We start from the raw sequence: 18,783 nt of genomic DNA on the forward strand, positions 1-18,783 counted from the left end.
AGGTCAGAAGCCTCAAGTTCCCTGGACATCCATTTTCACTAGGACTTTTAATATCAATCACATGTCTCCATCTTTTAATCTGACCTACTCCTTCTAACTCTTCCCTTTATTGTGCCCTCAGGTATTAATGTCTGAACTAGCAAACTCCTGCATATCAACAATCTTTTATTTGAACTTTTTCCAGTCCTTCCTATCCAGGCTGAAATGACTTTCCCCCAAGGGCACCACTTCCTGTTCTCAAAGGGAGGCTTTTTTAATCTCTCACTTTTCAAATATGTTAGGCTCTCTTTGTTTCTTCTCAGTATTTCCCCTTGTCTCCAACTAGAGCATCGGGAATATGGAGCAGGAAAAAGTAAACATTTTTTTAAATGCAGTGATGAATGCAAGGTAAATAAAGATTAGTAAGGTAAACTTAAGTAACTGAAAGGAATGAATTAATTTGGTAAACTGGCCATTTGAGAAGGCAACTTGAGAACTGGCCTGCTTTCCAGTTTTACTTACTTGGAGATCCCATTCTGAGCCTTCTCTTCTGTTTTCCCTCCTCTTCACAGATGAGCTCGTTTATTCTCAATGATTTAAAATAGCTTTTCTGTGCTAAGAATTCAAATATGCACGTCTCAATCCCAAGTCAATCCCCTGCAAACCAAATTCACATAACCCAACTGTCTACTTAATATTTCTACCTCGGGTCCTTACACACATCTATCCAAACCAAAACTTACTTTCTTCCAACCCACTACTCAAACCAAACCAAACCAAAGTTTTGCTCTGATATTTCCTGTTAATAAATGGTGTCACTGTTTACCTGGTTGCTCCAAACCAAGTCAAGTTTCACCTGTGATTCTTCCTGTTCTCTCACGCACCTGTCTTGAATCTATCTTCGGTGTCAGAGGTTTTATCTCCAACACATCTGAAATCTCTGTCTACTTTCAGGGGGCTCCCCTCCCACAGCCTGTCATCTCTCACTTGGATTACTGCATTATTGAGTTAACCCTGCCCCTAAATAGTCTCCCTGTATCTACTTTCTCCAATTTGCTCAAACTGTAATAAATTTGCACATGAGCAAATCAGATTGCTATTCCCTTGCTTCGAAACCTCTAAAAATTTCCTATTGAATTTAAGGTTATATCCATTCTCCCTACTGAATGAGGGTGCTTTGAAGTAGGGTTCAGCAAACCATTCTCTGTACAGAGTGAAATAGTAAATAATTTAGGCTTTGCAACCCCTATGCCTGTGCCACTGCAACACAAAAGCAACCGTAGGCAATATATGAACAAATGAGTGTGGTAGTGTTTCAATAAAATTTTATTTATGACACTGAAATTTGAATTTCACATAATTTTACATATTATTCTTTTGATTTTCTCCCAACCATTTAAAAAAAAATCTTAACTCACAGACATGTAAGTTAAGTACAAAATGAGGCAGTAGGTAGGATTTGGCCTGTGGGCCATAGTTTGCCAACCCATCCTAAATAACTACTCAAGATTACTGTCATCTCTTTGTACCTTTTTCCCCTAGATCACTGTGCCCAGCCATATAAGCCTTCTTTCTATTTTAAAATATTCCAATCTTCTCTTTATACAGACCCTGTGCATTTATTCTTATCTTGATTTAAAATATGGCTTCCCTTATGGTGTGAATTGTTTGGCTTATTACTTATTCTTTATCACTCTACAAAAATATGACTGCTTTGTAACTTTGTTTTTTTTTTCTTCTCTAAAGTATATTTTTATCCCACCCTAATATCCTTTTCTCATAGCACTTATCACTCCAAGAAATTACCTGCACAATATCATGCATATAGTAGTTACTCAATAAAAGGATGGCAGAAATAAAATAATTCTTCATACTCACATATAAAACAATGGGAATGTGGAATATTTGAAAGACATAAAGTAGCATGCCATATTAAATATAAATAATATAGAATGGTCACCCTTAACATACACATTAACGAAGTTCATGCATTTCAAGGAAAAGAAAGGAATTTATAAGCATCCAGGTAATGGGAAAAGTCACATATAAAAGAGAAAGTAATAGTTCCAAGTTGGTCTCATAATTTATTGCAACTTTTAGGATTAGAAAAATGTGTAATGATGTTAAATTCTTGGAGAAAGAAAGCTTAAATCAGGGGATTACTTAAGAATATCAAAGACTAGGACAAGAATGGTAGTGTGAAGAGTTCCAAAGAGACCATTACCAGCTAGACCATAACTGGTAAAAGTTATTTTAAAAAATAAAGTCTCTGGAAATTTTTCTAAAGATAAATAGTTAATGAAGAAATGCTTATTCAAGAAAAAAGTCTAAATCTCAGTTAAGAACAGTAAGAGTCTATGGCATTTGAGCATTAACTCACTGTCTCCTCTCCACCCTCAACTCAGCATGATAGAAACCATTCTGGCTCCTTCTTTGCCCAAGTTCCTATCAAGGACTACAATATCTCTTCAGAAGGGGTAAACTGCTAGCATTTCACATCCACCAAGATCCATGTTGCAGAGGTTAAATTATAGGTAAATGCAACGGAATAGTTAGGGAGTCCCTTTCTCCACCCAGCCCCACTTGTAGGTTGAAGGCTGTGTTTCCGGTACAGCAGGTCAAAAACACTAAGACTCCAATCCCCCCCACCCCCCTCCTGCTTCAGCTTGCTTATAAAGCAGAGATACAGCTCTGAGAACAGAGAGTCAAAAACATCAGAGGCTACCATCGCAACTGAACAACCAACTCATGAAGCAAGAGAGTCACTTAAAGACAAAGAGACTAAACTATTACTCATTCTTTAGACTTATATCGTTATAAATTTATAAATCAAAGATATGGTTCTCAGTTTATAAATCCTTAATCATACTTCCAAAGATATATAACTAAGAAAAGTTATTTGATTTTACTCCAAGTCTCATATTTAAAGAAGAAAATCTTTTTCAATAAAAACTATTATGGATTCTTAATTATGTCATTGTGCATTGCAGATATATCTGATATTCAAATGTGCTTTTTTTTCAAATCCATTTCTATGAATAAAATAAATGCCAACTGTTAGATAGGAAAATTTTAAGACTAGATATACTTGAATTCAACAGACATAGATGTACAAATATGGCAGAGGCTCTCAGAAGTTTGGACATGGGGGTGTGGAGTGATTATAGTCAGATGACTATTTTCAAAGAGAAGGTCCTGTCTACTTTCAGTTACCTCACTTCATATGTATTGCTGAATTTGATTTGCTAATCTTTCTTAAGGACTTTTATGTCTTGATATTAGCCTAGAATTTTTTTCCCATAATATTTTTGTAAGATTTGATATCAGGTTTATGTTCACTTCCTAAAACATAGTAGAAAATGTTTGCTCCTCCTCTATTTTCTAAAAGACTTTGTATAAGTTTGTTATTATGTCTTCCTTAAATGTTTGTTGGAATTCATCTATGATACCATCTGAACCTGGAATTATCTTTAGAGATTTTTGTTAACAAATGTAAATTACCTTGACTGATATAAGATTATTTTGATTTTTTATTTCATGTGTGCCCATTTGTAAGTTATGTATTTCAGGGAATTTGTCCATTTCATCTAAGTTATTGGATTTATTGTTACAATGTCCACATTTAACCTATTATTATTCTGATATCAATAAGATCTGTGGTGATAGTTGCTCTGTCATTTCAAATTTGGTAGTCTTTCTCCTTTGCTTTTACTTCCACCCCATCTTTTTCTCTCTCTTTCCCTCTCTCTTCCCATTCCTCTCCTTCTTTCTTCAGTTTGGAAAACCCTATAAAAATGTCATCTTTCATAAAATTTTGGCTAATTTTTCAGAATCTTAATATTTAATTGTATCTCAGATCTCTCTGCATTGACACTCATTTTTCTTACATTTACATTTAATTTCTGGAGTGATTAATCTCACCCAGTAGTATTCTTAAAAAATACTGAAGACCCCAAAAAGTTCTTGTTTCTTTGAATTACATTTATTGACACTATATTATTAAGAACTAAAACCAAGGTAATATTAAAGCACAAAATACCCCTAACAACACATAACATTAACCATCTGAGTATATATGTCATCATAGGGAAATGTGGCCTCTGGAGAACCCCAGAGTAGTAACTCTTAAAAGAATAAAAGTGAAAAAAAATCTTAATATTACTGTGAAAATAGTGATATTGTGAATCTTCTGAAAGGGTCTCAGGGACAAAAAAAAAAAAAGAGTTCTCAGACCATATTTTACCTACCATACAGGTAGGGCACAGAGGTTCTTCCGAAGTAGCTGCATATGAGAACAAGATTTTGTTATTTTGTCCAAATGGACATCCTCATCTTTAATCTCTATATTGTTTTTATTTAAATTTGTATCTATAAAATACTTTGAGGTACTTGAAAGTTGGCCTGTCATCAAGAGAGGCACTAATCATTTGCCAATATCAGCTCCATTGTTTTTTATCACCATTGTATATGTCTTGCCTCTTCAACTGTATTCATTAGCTATGCAACAGAATCTCATATATCCTTAATAAAAAGCTCTGTGTAAATCATATATACTCTAAAATTTAACAATTTGTGGATTAATTTGTATTCTGGACCATATTCTCTGGGGGCACCTAATAGTCATTATAGAAGCATATATTGGATTTTTCCATAAAGATGCATGAATTCTATAAAATTTTCTGAAAAAAAAGCAGTGAAATATAAAACAATGCTTTACAATATCGTTCTTCTTGCCTATATTACTTTAGTAACACCCTAAGCAGCCCTTATAATTTTGTGAAACACTTCATGCTATATGTGGTTTGCTGATTTTTTAAGAAAATTGGTGGTATGATTTTGTAGCAAATAAAGCCAATGCCTCTAATCAGACTACAAAAATAGATTTATGCCCTGGTAACAATGAGTATACTCAGTACTCAAATCTTGGTCTCCAAATTTCTTCAATAACAGGAAGCAGAGTTCCTTGCTCATTCTAGGGCTGGAGCTTAGAATATCCTAGATGAGGCTGGAGCATCTTATAGTACCAGAAAATAAGGACATGCTCAAAGATACATAAACATATACACAAATTGAGGTATGTCAAGGGACACACTGAAAAGAGCTCCCTTTGGCCAAAGCTAGAACAATTTGAGCAACAAAATAAGTAATGTAATGTTAAATTATAACCCATGATATAATAGTAATATCAATGAATCTAAATTCATATAAATAAATGACTGAATAAATAAGTAAATGGATGAATATAGACAAGTCTTCCATACAGAAGAATTCCAAATAACTTATGTAGACACCTGTGAAACGCAACTCTCTTCTCCTTAAGCGTGGGCTTCATACAGCGATTTCCTTACATAACTGTGGAAATGGAAGAAAAGATTAACTTTAGAGTGGCAGAATCTAAAATCTAGTACCTTGGCTAAGCTGCCAAGACTAGTAGTGATAAGTCATGTTGTACCATTTACCGTTGAAATAATGTGAGGAGAATGGTACTTTCCTGCTGTATTATTCCTCTGAAATCCATAAACTCCATGGAACCATGAGAAAAACATCACACAAATTCAAATCAAAAAGCAGACTATCCAACATCAGACCAGTACTCCTCAAAACTTCAGGTCATTAAAAACAAGAATAGTCTGAGAAACTGTCATACTCTACAGAAACCGAAGGAGACAAGACGACTATGTATAATGTGGTATCTTGCATGGGATCCTGAGGAAGAAAAAGAAAGGACATTAGGGGAAGAGGTGGAGAAACACCTAAGGAAATATGAATAAAGAACGCTCTTGAGTTAATAATGTATCAATATTGGTTTCTTAGTTGTGACAAATGTATTGTGCTGATGTAAGTTGTTGTCGGTAGGAAACTGGGGGTAGGGTAATGGGAACTCTACCACTTTCACAACTTTTCTGTAAATCTAAAACAATCCTATAATATTCTGCCCCATTTCCATGTCATTTATGGCCTTTGTTATCAACTGATTACTTGTGTTTTTCTCTGTGGTTATCTATAAAATTAAATCCTATACAAAGCACCTTGAACTCTTTAATAAAAAGACATTGAATATGTAATTCAGGAAACATATGCAAAATTTTAATGTTATTTCCTCTGGAGGAGAATTATACATAGGGCATTTTTTAAAGGTTACTTAGTATAGTTGAGAGTTTATAACTTTATTTCTTTTCTCTTGGATGTAATGTTTAATTCCCAGACTTTTAAAACTTCTCTGTGCCACAGTCTTACTTGTATATATACAAAGCAACACATGCAGGTTACTGTGAGGTGGGTGGAAACAAGTCCCCTTCTACTCATTATTTTCAAAAGCAAAGCGCAAACAAGGTATTTAGCTAAGCCCCAGTTCTTGTTTTCCATTTCTGTATCACCTTAGTTTTATTCATGAGTTGCCAGGCTTTAAATTTTTTTTTCATTTCAAAGTGAATTCTGCTTTTTATTCATTCTTAGGATTCAAAGAGTACAAACATTAACAATTTCTGTATATCGCAAATGAGGCTTTATGATGAGGAACAAATCTTTTCAGCTAGGAACATTTTAAATTTGAGTGAACTCTGACAAGCAGCCAAAATGTGTTTACAAAAGTTTCCACTGGAGGAGCTCTCACATTGAGAGTAATGGCTAAAAACAGCATCATCACAATAATAATAACTTCTTCATAGAATTCTTGTGAAAGTTAAATGTGATCATTTTCATAATGTGTCTAAAATTGTGAGGGAACATAGATGTTAGCTAATATCATCATTAGAATGTTCTAGTAAAAATATTACTTCCTCTATATATACATACACACACGTGCATATACATATACACATATGCATGCATATATATGTTGTATATATACACATGCATTATGTGCATACACACATGTGTGCACATATACATATATATATGTATATTATATATATAGTATATACCCACGGCATATATACATATTTACATGTGTACTTATGTATATACAGTCATATGCATGTATATGCATGTATAGTTACATACATTCCTCTATGTATACATAGATATATAAATTATACATACCAACTAGTCCACAGCTGAGTCTCTTTGAAAACAGAAAAAAAACTGTACCCCATACAATTTATAGATTTAGTAGTTGAGAAAGTAGTCCTCTAATCAATGGATTTTAAATTATGTTAATGAATGCTGAACAAGTTGTCTTTTGTTTTGGGTTTTTTTTTTCCCAGAAGAGTAAAAACAAAATGAAACAAAACATTTATTTTGGAAAATGTACTAATTCCTTATTGGTATTTACTTATTCTTTTAATTAGGTCAATTATTATTTGCCTACCATGGATTATTTCAGAAATTGGATTTGGTCCTGATAATTTAAAGTCTAAAAAGGCAGATGTTGATCTTTTCTTTGATATTGTCCAGCCAGTACCAAATACCATGAAACTTAATTTTAGATGACTATGCAAGTGAATATTTGGTGAATATTTGGATCTGGAATTAGGAAGAGAATATAATGTAAATGTACACTGAATTGGAATATAACTCGGCAGATGAATTGATAATAGTCACTAAGGATGTAGACATAATTATCTAAGAAAATAATAATTTAAAAAAAAGTTTAGGGTAAAGCCCTCAGAAACTTCAATACATAGTGATTGTATAGAAGAAGGAAAAGGAGCAGCCAAAAGAACTTATGGTGAAACCAAGAGAATGCAGGGTGATGGAAGTGAAGGAAAGAGCTTGTTTCAAAGAGAAAGTGACCAAATGTGTTCAATGAAGCTGAGAATTAAAGTAGCTGAGAGCTAAAAAAAAATAATAATAAAATAAATAAATAAATACATAAATAAGTCCACTGGGGGTCCTTAGAGATTCCTAAGAGAATAGAATTAGTGAAATCATGGAGTAGAATCCAGCTTAGGCTTAATGAGTGAAAGGGGTAAGGAAATGGAGCCCATGAATGTAGGCTTCTACCTCTCTAATGAATATGGTTAAAAAAGTATCCATACTGCATTTTTATTTTAAGGTCAGGGCATTCTTGCATATGTTTAATATCTTATAAAATATAAGAGAGGCACTTAATCAATAGTACAGATTTCTGAGAATTTAACACATGGCATTTAAAACAAAACTGATCTAAAATCAGCAATGTAGCTCTAGATTTTAATATGAGACAAGATTTTAAAAATGCTCCAGAGGTAGAGAGGTTTGGAAATTTAATGATGGGAAATTGATGGACTAATTGGTTTCTATTTTATCTTCTAAGTAGAAACATAATCATATTTTGAAAAGCCCAGAAAGGGGCTAAGGCAGTCTGAAGTTAGAAGGAAGATTGAACCTAGACACAGAATGAAGTATGAGAATGACCTGTCTAGAGAAATCTAACAGAAATGAAAATCATTATGATGGCTCAATTGAAGTCAGTCATGAGAGTCAGTATAATCTTGGTTGTATCATTTTCCCCACTAGTCCCTGAATGCAGGAAGTGAAAAGGTAGAGAGTAGTTTCCAAGCTGAAATGAAGTTCTGTCAAATAAATATTAAAGAAGGACGAAGGTGCAAAGTAGTTAAAAAAAAATCAAAAGATTGGTAAGTAATCACCTGTCCAACAAAAATTTTTGAGTGGCTACCATCATCATATTAGGCACTATGTATACAGAGGAGAATTAAACAAGGTTCCTGCCCTTAGCTATGTCACATTCAAATTTATTACACAGGTACTAATTGAGTTAATCATAACACTAATGACTAAGTGCTTTCATAAAAATATTCATCGAGTACATTGCCGGCCCAGAAGAGGTTTTCCTAACCATGTGGTGGTGAGGTGTTGATGTAGGTCTTCTGTGGAGTTAGCCAAATTGTGATGTTAAGTCCTCCAGACTGCAAAGTCGGCCCAAGACTCCTGATCCTAACAACAAAAAGGTGGAGGTCCCAACTACAGAGTTAGAGAGAAGAGCCCACACAAAACCACTCTCATTTCTGACACCAGTTGCAAGTTTTGGAATTTCCCAAAACCACCATTGATAATTCACTAAAAAAACTCATAGAATTCATAAAAACTTTTTGTACTCATGGTTACATTTATTATAGGAAGTAGATTAAAATCAGCCAAGGGAAGTGATGCATAGAGTCAATTCTGGGAAGATTTCAAAAGTGAGGCCTCTTTTGACCTAAGGATCGTTATACACCTGGCATTGATGTGTAACAATATCGATGGTATATTGCCAAGTCAGGAAGTTCTTCAAGCTTTGGTATCCAGAGCTGTTGTGGAGACTTTATTACATTGTCAAGATTCATTGGTTGAACTCAGTCTCTAGATCAATGGATACCCTGTGATCAAAAGTCTCCACCCTAAATCACATGCTGAAGCTCTCTGGCATGGTCAGCTGATACCCTAGACTACTAAGTATGGCTGGTCTCACCTTGACTGACATCATTAGCATAAACTCTCAGATGTAGTCCCAGGGACCCACCATGAATAACAAAGACATTTCTAACACTAGGAAAATTTAAAGATTACCTTTCAGGAACTCGGCACAAAGACCAGATCTATCTCTTCGGGCAAGGCCAAATTCCTTATTACACAGGTCTGGAGCATAAATTCCACCCGCACCCCCCACTCCAGAGTTTGTCCCACCTAGAAACAAGGTAACTGGCTTTCCACAGCAATCAACCATTGACTAGGAATGATGTGAAGATCCCAGGCACCTCCAGCTCCCAATTGCCCCAGAGCAGAGTTTTGAAGAAAGTTGCAAATGCAAATAGAAGCAGAATGCACAAAAACTGTAAGATTTGCACAAAGAAACAGAAATTTAGATGAAACCCTAAGTATCTATTATAGGAATCCATCATGAAAATATGGATGTTTGAGTTGAGTCTTGAAGAAAAGTGAAGAGCAGAAGGGGAGAACTATTGCTCAATTAAGAACAAACATCAAAGAAAGAAAGAAAAGAAAAGAAACATCACTGAAGCATGACCAGCACAGAGACTTCCAAATATTTCAGTACAGGTGAAAGTTAATAGGTAAGGCAAAGAATAACAAAAATGAATTCTTCATACATGAGTAAAGGTCAAATCTCTTAAGTCTTACAGATCTTTGGAAGGAATCTAGATACAATACTGAAGCTAGAAGGGTGATTAAAGGATATGAAGGAAGAAATTACTAAACAATGATATTAATAATAATATAGACATCAGATATTTATTTTAGATATGTTTGATTGCTCAAAACAGCATGTGTATTTTAAGTACAACTTTTTTGATTTGCCAGCATAATCTTAAAGAAGAACAGTTGTGAATGATCAATCTGGCTTTAACAGCTAATTGAAGTGAAATAGAACATTGTTTGGTTGTGTTTGCAGCAACAAAATAAGAACTATTCTATATGTCTTATTCATTAAGAAAAATGTATTATCTCTGATAAGAGAATCTTTGAGGTAAGATGACCCCACTGTGGTTTATTTGGCTCTAGTTAAATTCTGCTTAACCAGTTTACCAGAAGCCAATTTTCCAGATTTTATAATCTTCACAATTATTAGTAAGATTTGAAGTTTTAGAAGATGAGAGATTTAGCTGCAATTAAAAACTTTACCATTTCGTCTTTTGTTGTCTCCAATATGCATTTTTTCCTTAGGTCAGCATCAGTCACTTGTGAATAGAGTCACGATGGAATAGTTAACAATATGTATTTTCTTCATATGGTAAATAAAATCTAAGTAATTTATGATTTCTAATAATTCACATAAGCAAGCATTTGACATGTCTCAATATGAATTTAAAAGAAACAAGGTCCTTATCCTCTTGTGTTGCTTGTTCACTTTCCCCATTCAACATATTTTTTATTTTTTATTTTTTTAAAGATTTTATTTATTTATTTGACAGAGTGAGAGGTCAAAAGTAGGCAGAGAGGCAGACGGGGGTGGGGCCTGAGCCAAAGGCAGAGGCCTAACCCACTGAGCCACCCAGGCGCCCCTCAACACATTTTTTTAGAAGAGGGACAAAACTGAGAGAGATTGGTGAACATACAGTTTCAAAATATTTTTTAAAAGTTTTTGGCAATGTCTTCCCCGTGTGCAATATTTTAGTCTGTCTCATTCTAATTTAACATTGGAAACCTTAAATATATTTATGATTTTGGAAAAAGAAGGGAGAACAGGCTGCAATAAAGGTGTATTATAAGAATTTTAAGATAACATATATATGTAATTTTAATCACTTTTAAATCTAAAGATTTACAAATTTGTAAGTTTTTTAGTTGTTTTAAATGCAAAACCAATTGGGAGTCTTAGTATCATTCACACAAGAAGTAACAAGGGCCTGAATGAAGGCAGCAGCTGTGAATTTGAAGAGGGAATGGGTATGAAAGAGATCTAGGAATTAGAATCAACAAGAGGAGTTGGTGGAAGGGTGTATGGGTTTCTGGATTGTGTTTCTTGCTGGATGCCGTTTCATTCATAGAATAAAGGATACAAAAAGTATAAGAGGAAGAGAAGCATTTATGTGTATGGAATATAATGAGATAATTTTGGTTGCTGAGTTTGAGAGACTCATTCATTCAGCAAATATTTATTCAAAACCCGCTTTCTGTCAGGCACTGTGGCAGCGTGGGGGAATAGATCAATAAAAAATATCAATGGCACATCTATGCCTTATGAGAAATGCATGAGCTCTCTCAATGTGGATGTCTATTATACAGTTGTATAAAGAAGCCTGGACCCTAGAACATAGAAAACAGATGTAGGCTGGAAATAGCAAATTAGGAGGTATTTTTGTATAGTTAAGAATAATCAAAGAGAATGAAAGGCTCCAAAGATCAAACCTTGAGAGGGCATCAATATAGAAAAGAACTATACAAAGGAACTTAAAAACCCAGAGTTGTGATGAAGTGAATTATTTAAAATCATAAGCTAAATTTTTATTCTAACAACAATTCATGACAATACAAATCCAAATAAATATGTTTTATATATTTTGTTTTCTTTAATGAACTTCAGATGCACTAGGAATAGAATAAAACACAATTGCAGATTTATGATACATTCTCATAACTGATCCATGTACAATTTGGTTGCTTATTTGTTTATTTGTTGGTTGATTTTAAAAACAATCTAATGCACAAAATTGGGAACATAGTGGTAATCTCCCTCTTATTATATGGTCCCTTCATCCCCTATCTGTCCTCTCCTACCTATGGTAAGCATTATTTTGAGGTCTCTATTCATCATTGTGTGTGTATATATATATATATATATATATATATATATATATATATATATATATATGGTAGACTTACTAGTAAAGTTATCTGAGCATGGATACTTTTGTGGAAAAAATGTTTAAATCCAAATTCATTTTTAAAATTGGTACAAGTCTACTAATATTTTCTATTCTTCTTATCATAAATTGCATGTTTGTTAGAGGAAATTATCAAACGGACATGAATGTTGGTTGACAGGAAGCTAACCCCAGGCACTCAGAGGCTCTTCTCCCTCTCCCCAGTCCTTGGAACGCATCATCTGCCCACTGTTCCTACAGACAGAGGCATTTTGCAGGAGGTGGCTTTTGAGAGAGTAATGTGTTGTTGAGACTTTCTAGGCAGTATACATAACTGAATCCAGGTAAAGTCTCTATATAAACATTTAAGATTCTGGCAGGTGGGTGAGAAGATCCACTAATCTTGTGGCCACAAAAAAGACGAAACTTTTAAGTAAATTCCTTTGCTTATTAGACCAACCACCTATCAGTCTGGAGTGGCCTACCTCTTTCCTCACTCTCTCCTTGCCCTCTATATTGAGACAGTTTCAGGTTTCACCAGGGAACACCTGAGGTTTTGAATCAACAACATTTCAACTATTATTCTTTTTATATATAACATTTCCATTTTATTTATGGTTTCTTACTCGTGTTTTATATTAGTAATATATTCCCTTATATCTTTTGGGTTGTTTTTAAAGTTAATTTTAAATTCTTAAAGTTTAAATTTATGCTTTACTATTTGTACTTCTGATAGAACCTATACATTTTTTGTTTGTTGTTTTGATAAAATTTGCTCTTCAAATGTCGTTTATTTGACCTATGAACTTATTTTTCTCCTGGAGATATCAGCTATTCTGATAGGACTGTGGAATAGTGAAAGCTGGTCCAAATTAGCCCCAAAGAGCTTGAAGGATGGGCAATAGATGTCTCATATGTTCAAGTGTCCTAAACTCCAGAAAACCGCAGTCATTTTTTACCAAAACAAGTCTATGTCAGGGATTCATTCTTTCTAACATCACCTTTGTAATACCTCTTCATCTCTTCATCCCACCATTAGAAGAAAACAATCCTAGATATTAATTCACTCGCCCTGGATGGTTGGAAGGCAAGAAGGGGAAAACAGCCATCCAAGTTAAGGTAGTAACCTTCTGTTTTCCCCAAGTCCTTGAAAGTACAGAGTTTCTGCACAGTTCTAAATTTGTTCCTGAGGACTAGAAGTTCAGAAGTCTTTTCCTACTTTATCCTCATACATCCATGTTGGGCTTCCTCCTCCCTCAGGTCAAGGCCACTATTCACAAACAAGTTCAAAGACCTGCCATCCAAGAATTTCTCAATTTTCTATATTGGTTTTCAACTAATTTTTTAAGATGGGACTTTGGCCATAGAACTAGTTAAGACATAAACTTCATTAGGCTAAAATTTCTAATTTAAATTTGCATACTGAAATAATTAAATATATTCATTTTTTGTCTGTATTTTTATGTATTTTAAGTTTTTATTTTAATTCCAGTTAGTTAATATATAGTGTTATATTAGTTTCAAGTGTATAATACAGTGATTCAGTAATTCCACACATCACTCAGTGCTCATTTCAAGAAGTGCACTCCTGGGGCGCCTGGGTGGCTCAGCGGGTTAAAGCCTCTGCCTTCAGCTCAGGTCATGATCCCGGGGTGCTGGGATCGAGCCCCGCATCGGGCTCTTTGCTTAGCTGGGAGCCTGCTTCCTCCTCTCTCTCTGCCTGCCTCTCTGCCTACTTGTAATCTCTATCTGTCAAATAAATAAATCTTTAAAAAAAAAAAAAAAAAGAAGTGCACTCCTCCATTCCCATCACCTATTTCACCAGTTCCCCCATCCTCTTCCTCTCTGGTAACCATCAGTTTATTCCCTATAATTAATAATCTGCTCCTTAACTTTTCTCTCTCTCTTTTTTCTCTTAGCTCATTTGTTTTGTTTCTTAAATTCTATATATGAGTGAAATCATATAGTATTTGTCTTTCTCTGACTGACTTATTTCAGTTAACATTATACTCTCTAGTTCTGTCTATAAATAAATTCTTATTTTGTGTCCATATACATTTTATCTTATACACTAGAGATAATCAAACACCATTGATATCCGAATTTCACAACTTAAATAATCTGATATTAAAAATGTTAAATTTTGTTAGCTAAAATTATCAGAATAATATGGAAATTAAAATTATTTTGTGCATTATATTTCATTGACTTTAAATCCATTCCCTTTTTTTTTCCCATGAAAAGATTTTCAGAGATTTCCTACTCAAATTTGGAATAGAAGTGAGTTGTGATATCAGCAGCATTTGACATGTACATTTTTTGTGATAATTAAAAAGGCAGTACACAAAAAGAAAGTTCAGAGACCGTGTTAGCCAATTAGTCAACCACCACATAAGTTAGAGAATAAAGCAGGGATTTGGCAGTTATACTGGTATAAAATGATTTTAAAATAATCACAAAGGGGGGCGCCTGGGTGGCTCAGCGGGTTAAGGCCTCTGCCTTCAGCTCAGGTCATGATCCCAGGGTCCTGGGATCGAGCCCCACATCGGGCTCTCTGCTTGGCTGGGAGCCTGCTGCCTCCTCTCTCTCTCTCTGCCTGCCTCTCTGCCTACTTGTAATCTCTATCTGTCAAATAAATAAATCTTAAAAAAAAAAAAAAAAATAATCACAAAGGTTTTAACACCAATTGTCAATCCTTGCCTGAGTTAATAGGTACCTAAAATGGGACTTGAAGATCATAAAATATGAGAATGCACAGATTTAATATCTTGCCTTTATTTTTTTATAAGTTTGGCTATCCATTTAATATTGTCTGGAGTATTTCTAGGTAGTGGTGTGGGCACTTTTTCAAGCCCTCCATACCTATCCTGCCAAATCAGTGGAATTAGAATTTTTCAAATTTTTCAAATTTAGAAATCATACCTTTTAATTTGGAAAGTTTTTCTCTGATTCCTTTGAAATTCTCATTATTTAAATGATTTTTTATCCTTTTATTGGTTACTGCTAGAAGCCATAATTCTAATTATTCATTTTAGTCTTCCTCCTTCAGTTTATTTACTTTCCTGAAATATATTCTAATTCATTGTTAGCCATCCATGATTCTATAACATCACTAAAAGTCAGGTCTTCTTGACAGAGCCAAGTCATAACATTCTGGGTGACATGGTAGATTTTAATCATTTGAATCTGTAGCAAATTGAGCTAGTTCCTCCCAGCCACATGAATCAGAAGCAATTCCTTCCAAGGCAATGCCCCCATAGGCCTAACAGAAACCTCTGGTTGTAGTGGGAAGAAACTACACCTGAATGAGCAGACACGCCCATCCTTTTTCTTCACATTTTTGTTGCCCCATGTCCAAAAATACGGGAATGGTATTTTTTCTCCTAAAAATCCTAAAGTTTTCAGATGAATATGTGGGCTTCAAATGCAAATTTGAACAGGCACTCTTTGGTGGAGAGAAAGTTGAAAGAGAGTCAGTAATTCATGATTACCTTTCTATATTCACAGGACACCTTTTCTCAGTCCTACACGTGATTTCTGAAGAGTTAATGCTGGATGTCTATATTTTTCATTGTCATATCTATAACAAGCATCTTCCAACAACAGAAAGTAAGCTGACAGCATTTAAAAAAAAAAAGGTTCACATAGTTTGAATCCTCTTTGAGAAGTAAAAATAAAAATCAAACTTAAAAATATTTGGGATAAAAATTAAAAGGAAATGGATTATATGTAATGATGCTCCACTCTCTGATTGTTTTCTTTTCCCATTATTGAAAGTTTAAAAGCAGGCATAAGTGTAACTCTTGAATACAGGTGACAACTTTTTCCTGTAATGTAGCTCTGATACTGAGTAAAGTTTGTATCAAAGAATTATTCTAGCCAACCTATTTTTACTCATTCAAATATCACTGAACTTTAATTCATTATGTCTCTTATACTGACTGTTAATAGATTCCCAGGTCAGGAATAAAAAGATTTTAGATAACATTAACAAATTCACCAAAATCCCAACATATTAGTTCACAACATTGAATTTTTATAAATTAGTGATAAGGAAAGAAAAATGGTATAGAACAAAGACAAGAACTTGAAATTTTATTAAAATACCAGAATCCTATCTCTAATACTGAAACCAAAATTACAAATGAGCTTATACAAGTTGTCATCTCGGCCTAAACCCACCATCAGTAAAAGGGTAGAATAGAACTAGGTTAATCATCAAGTCCGTTTCAGCTTCAAAGTTTCACAGTCAAGTCCAAGATATATATCATCCTATATCTATCTCAGATTATTTGCATAGAATCTCTAGGTATAGATTACCATTTAATGGATGATTTGGGATATTAGAAACTTTCTTGTACTCTTGAAATCACACTGTACATTTACTCATTTTCTTCTCCTGCAAATATTCATGAACAAGATTCTTCAGAACTAAACAATGGTCTTTATAATGTAAAACATGATAAAAAGGAAAAAATATGCTTTGGACTGAATATGTGCATGTCATAGACCTGTGAATCTTTTAATAGCTGTTTTATCTCAGACAAATCAATCTAATCTCAATTTCCTCACCTGTAAAATGAAGATGATACCATATATTATATCCAAACAGTAAGCTGAGATTTAAAAGAATGGGTGGACTTTACATCTTATAAATGTAATGAGCATATGCCACCATCATGCATTTTTGCATACTCAGTTGTCAAAATAAAAGTACTTTACTACTTTCAAATTTTCATCTTTCTCCAGCTGGGTTTTCAGGAGTGTTTTATTTCTTTATAATGCTCATTTTTCAATTGAAAGTGCAGCAAATAATTTAATATATATCATTTCCTCTCAGATAGCCTGTTTGCAGTTGCTGTGTACTTTTGGCACAACAGCACAGAGCTCTCCATTATAAATGTCACCTCTGATAGATACTATTGGCTATCAGGCCACTGGCATCTCTGGCCCATGGAGTAGGTCAGCAGGCAATTTTGCAGAGTGTCTGAGCATTCTACAGGAAGAACTTACTCAGCAGCAATACCAATTGCTTTTACTTAAAATTTAATTTGTATGATGAGTGCTTAAAGCAAGTTTTACTCTTACCACCACATCAATAGCTTCCAAGAAGAAATTTCAGAAGCATAAACAAAAGGAAGATGAAGAGGCACAAACTTAATGGGAAACAGTTTGGATGTGAAAGGCCAATTTCTTCTTTGCCTTCTCTGACTAGCTGAGACAGCCCATGTACAAGTTTTGACTACAGCAGTGAATATGTCATAGGTTCTTTTTTCTTTATCTTTTTTTTCTTTTAAAACTACATTCCTCCTTAAAAGTGACAAGAGATACTATCTCTGAAACTAAAAACATAAAGAACACAAAACAAACACAGGTAGTCAGAGACTAATTCAACCACTCAATCCATAAATCAGAAATCTCTTTGAGTCTTTTCACAAGGAATGATGCGCATTGCAAATCAAAACAATAATGAGATCACCTCAGACCTGCTAGAACGGTTCTCATCAAAAAGAGACAATATTGGTGTTCATACCAATTAGGTGTCAAAATTAGGTGTTGACAAAGATGTGGTGAAAAGGAAACCATTACATATATTGATGAGACGGTAAATTGGTTCATTCATTGTGGGAGGTTCCTGAAAAAAATTAAAAATAAACCTACCACATGATTCAGCAATTCCACTTGAGGATATATACCCAAAGGCAATGAAAACAGGATTCTGATGGGATATCTTCAATCCCAAGTTATTGCAGAATTATTCATAATAGCCAAGGTATGGAAACCCATATGGCCATCAATGAATGAGTGGATAAAGATGTTGAGCAGGCAGTAGCTTGGGTGGGGAGAGGAGTGGGAAGAGTGGCATCTTCCAGGCAGCCCAGCTTCTTGAAGACTCTCCCCACCTGCCACCACACTACCACCACACCCAAGAGAAAGGTCAGCTCTTCTAAGAGGGCAGAGAAGGAGGAGCCCAAGAGGAGATCTGCAAATTTGTCAGCCAAATCTGCTACAACAAAAGTAGAAGTGAAGCCAAAAAAGGTAGCAGGAAAAAATAAATCTTCAGACAAAAAAAGTGTAAACAAAAGGGAAAAGGGGGAGCAAGGGGAAAACAGGCTGAAATGACTAACCAAGAAACAAAAAACTAACCTGCAGAAAACTGAGAAACTCCAGCCTCTGATGAATGAGGAGAGAAAGAAGCCAAGTCTGATTAATATCATATAACATTTCTTAGCAGGGGTCCCTGTCTCCCTTTTTGTAGAATTCATAGGAACATTTTTATCAACTATTTAGGAAATACAAGCTTTTTTAGTAGCTCTAGAAGCATTTTTAAGAAAGAGGGAATCCCACCTCATCCCATTTTTAAGTGTAAATACTTTTTTATAAGAGGTGAAATAATTTGCTGGCTTATTTTTTTTAAGATTTTGTTCATTTATTTGACAGAGAGAGATCACAAGCAGGCAGAGAGAGAGAGAGAAGGGAACAGGCTGCCCGCTGAGCAGAGAGCCCGATGCGGGACTCGATCCCAGGACTCTGGGATCATGACCTGAGCTGAGGGCAGAGG

At 34.5% G+C, this 18,783-nt stretch overlaps 1 pseudogene; it reads left to right on the top strand.

Moving 5' to 3' along the window:
* LOC123943427 overlaps positions 1–18,433 on the top strand; it is a 42,279-nt pseudogene extending 23,846 nt beyond the window's left edge.
* Positions 18,434–18,783: the final 350 nt, after the last annotated feature.

The sequence above is a fragment of the Meles meles genome, chromosome 1 (genome assembly GCF_922984935.1).
Source record: "Meles meles chromosome 1, mMelMel3.1 paternal haplotype, whole genome shotgun sequence".
NCBI lineage: Eukaryota > Metazoa > Chordata > Mammalia > Carnivora > Mustelidae > Meles > Meles meles.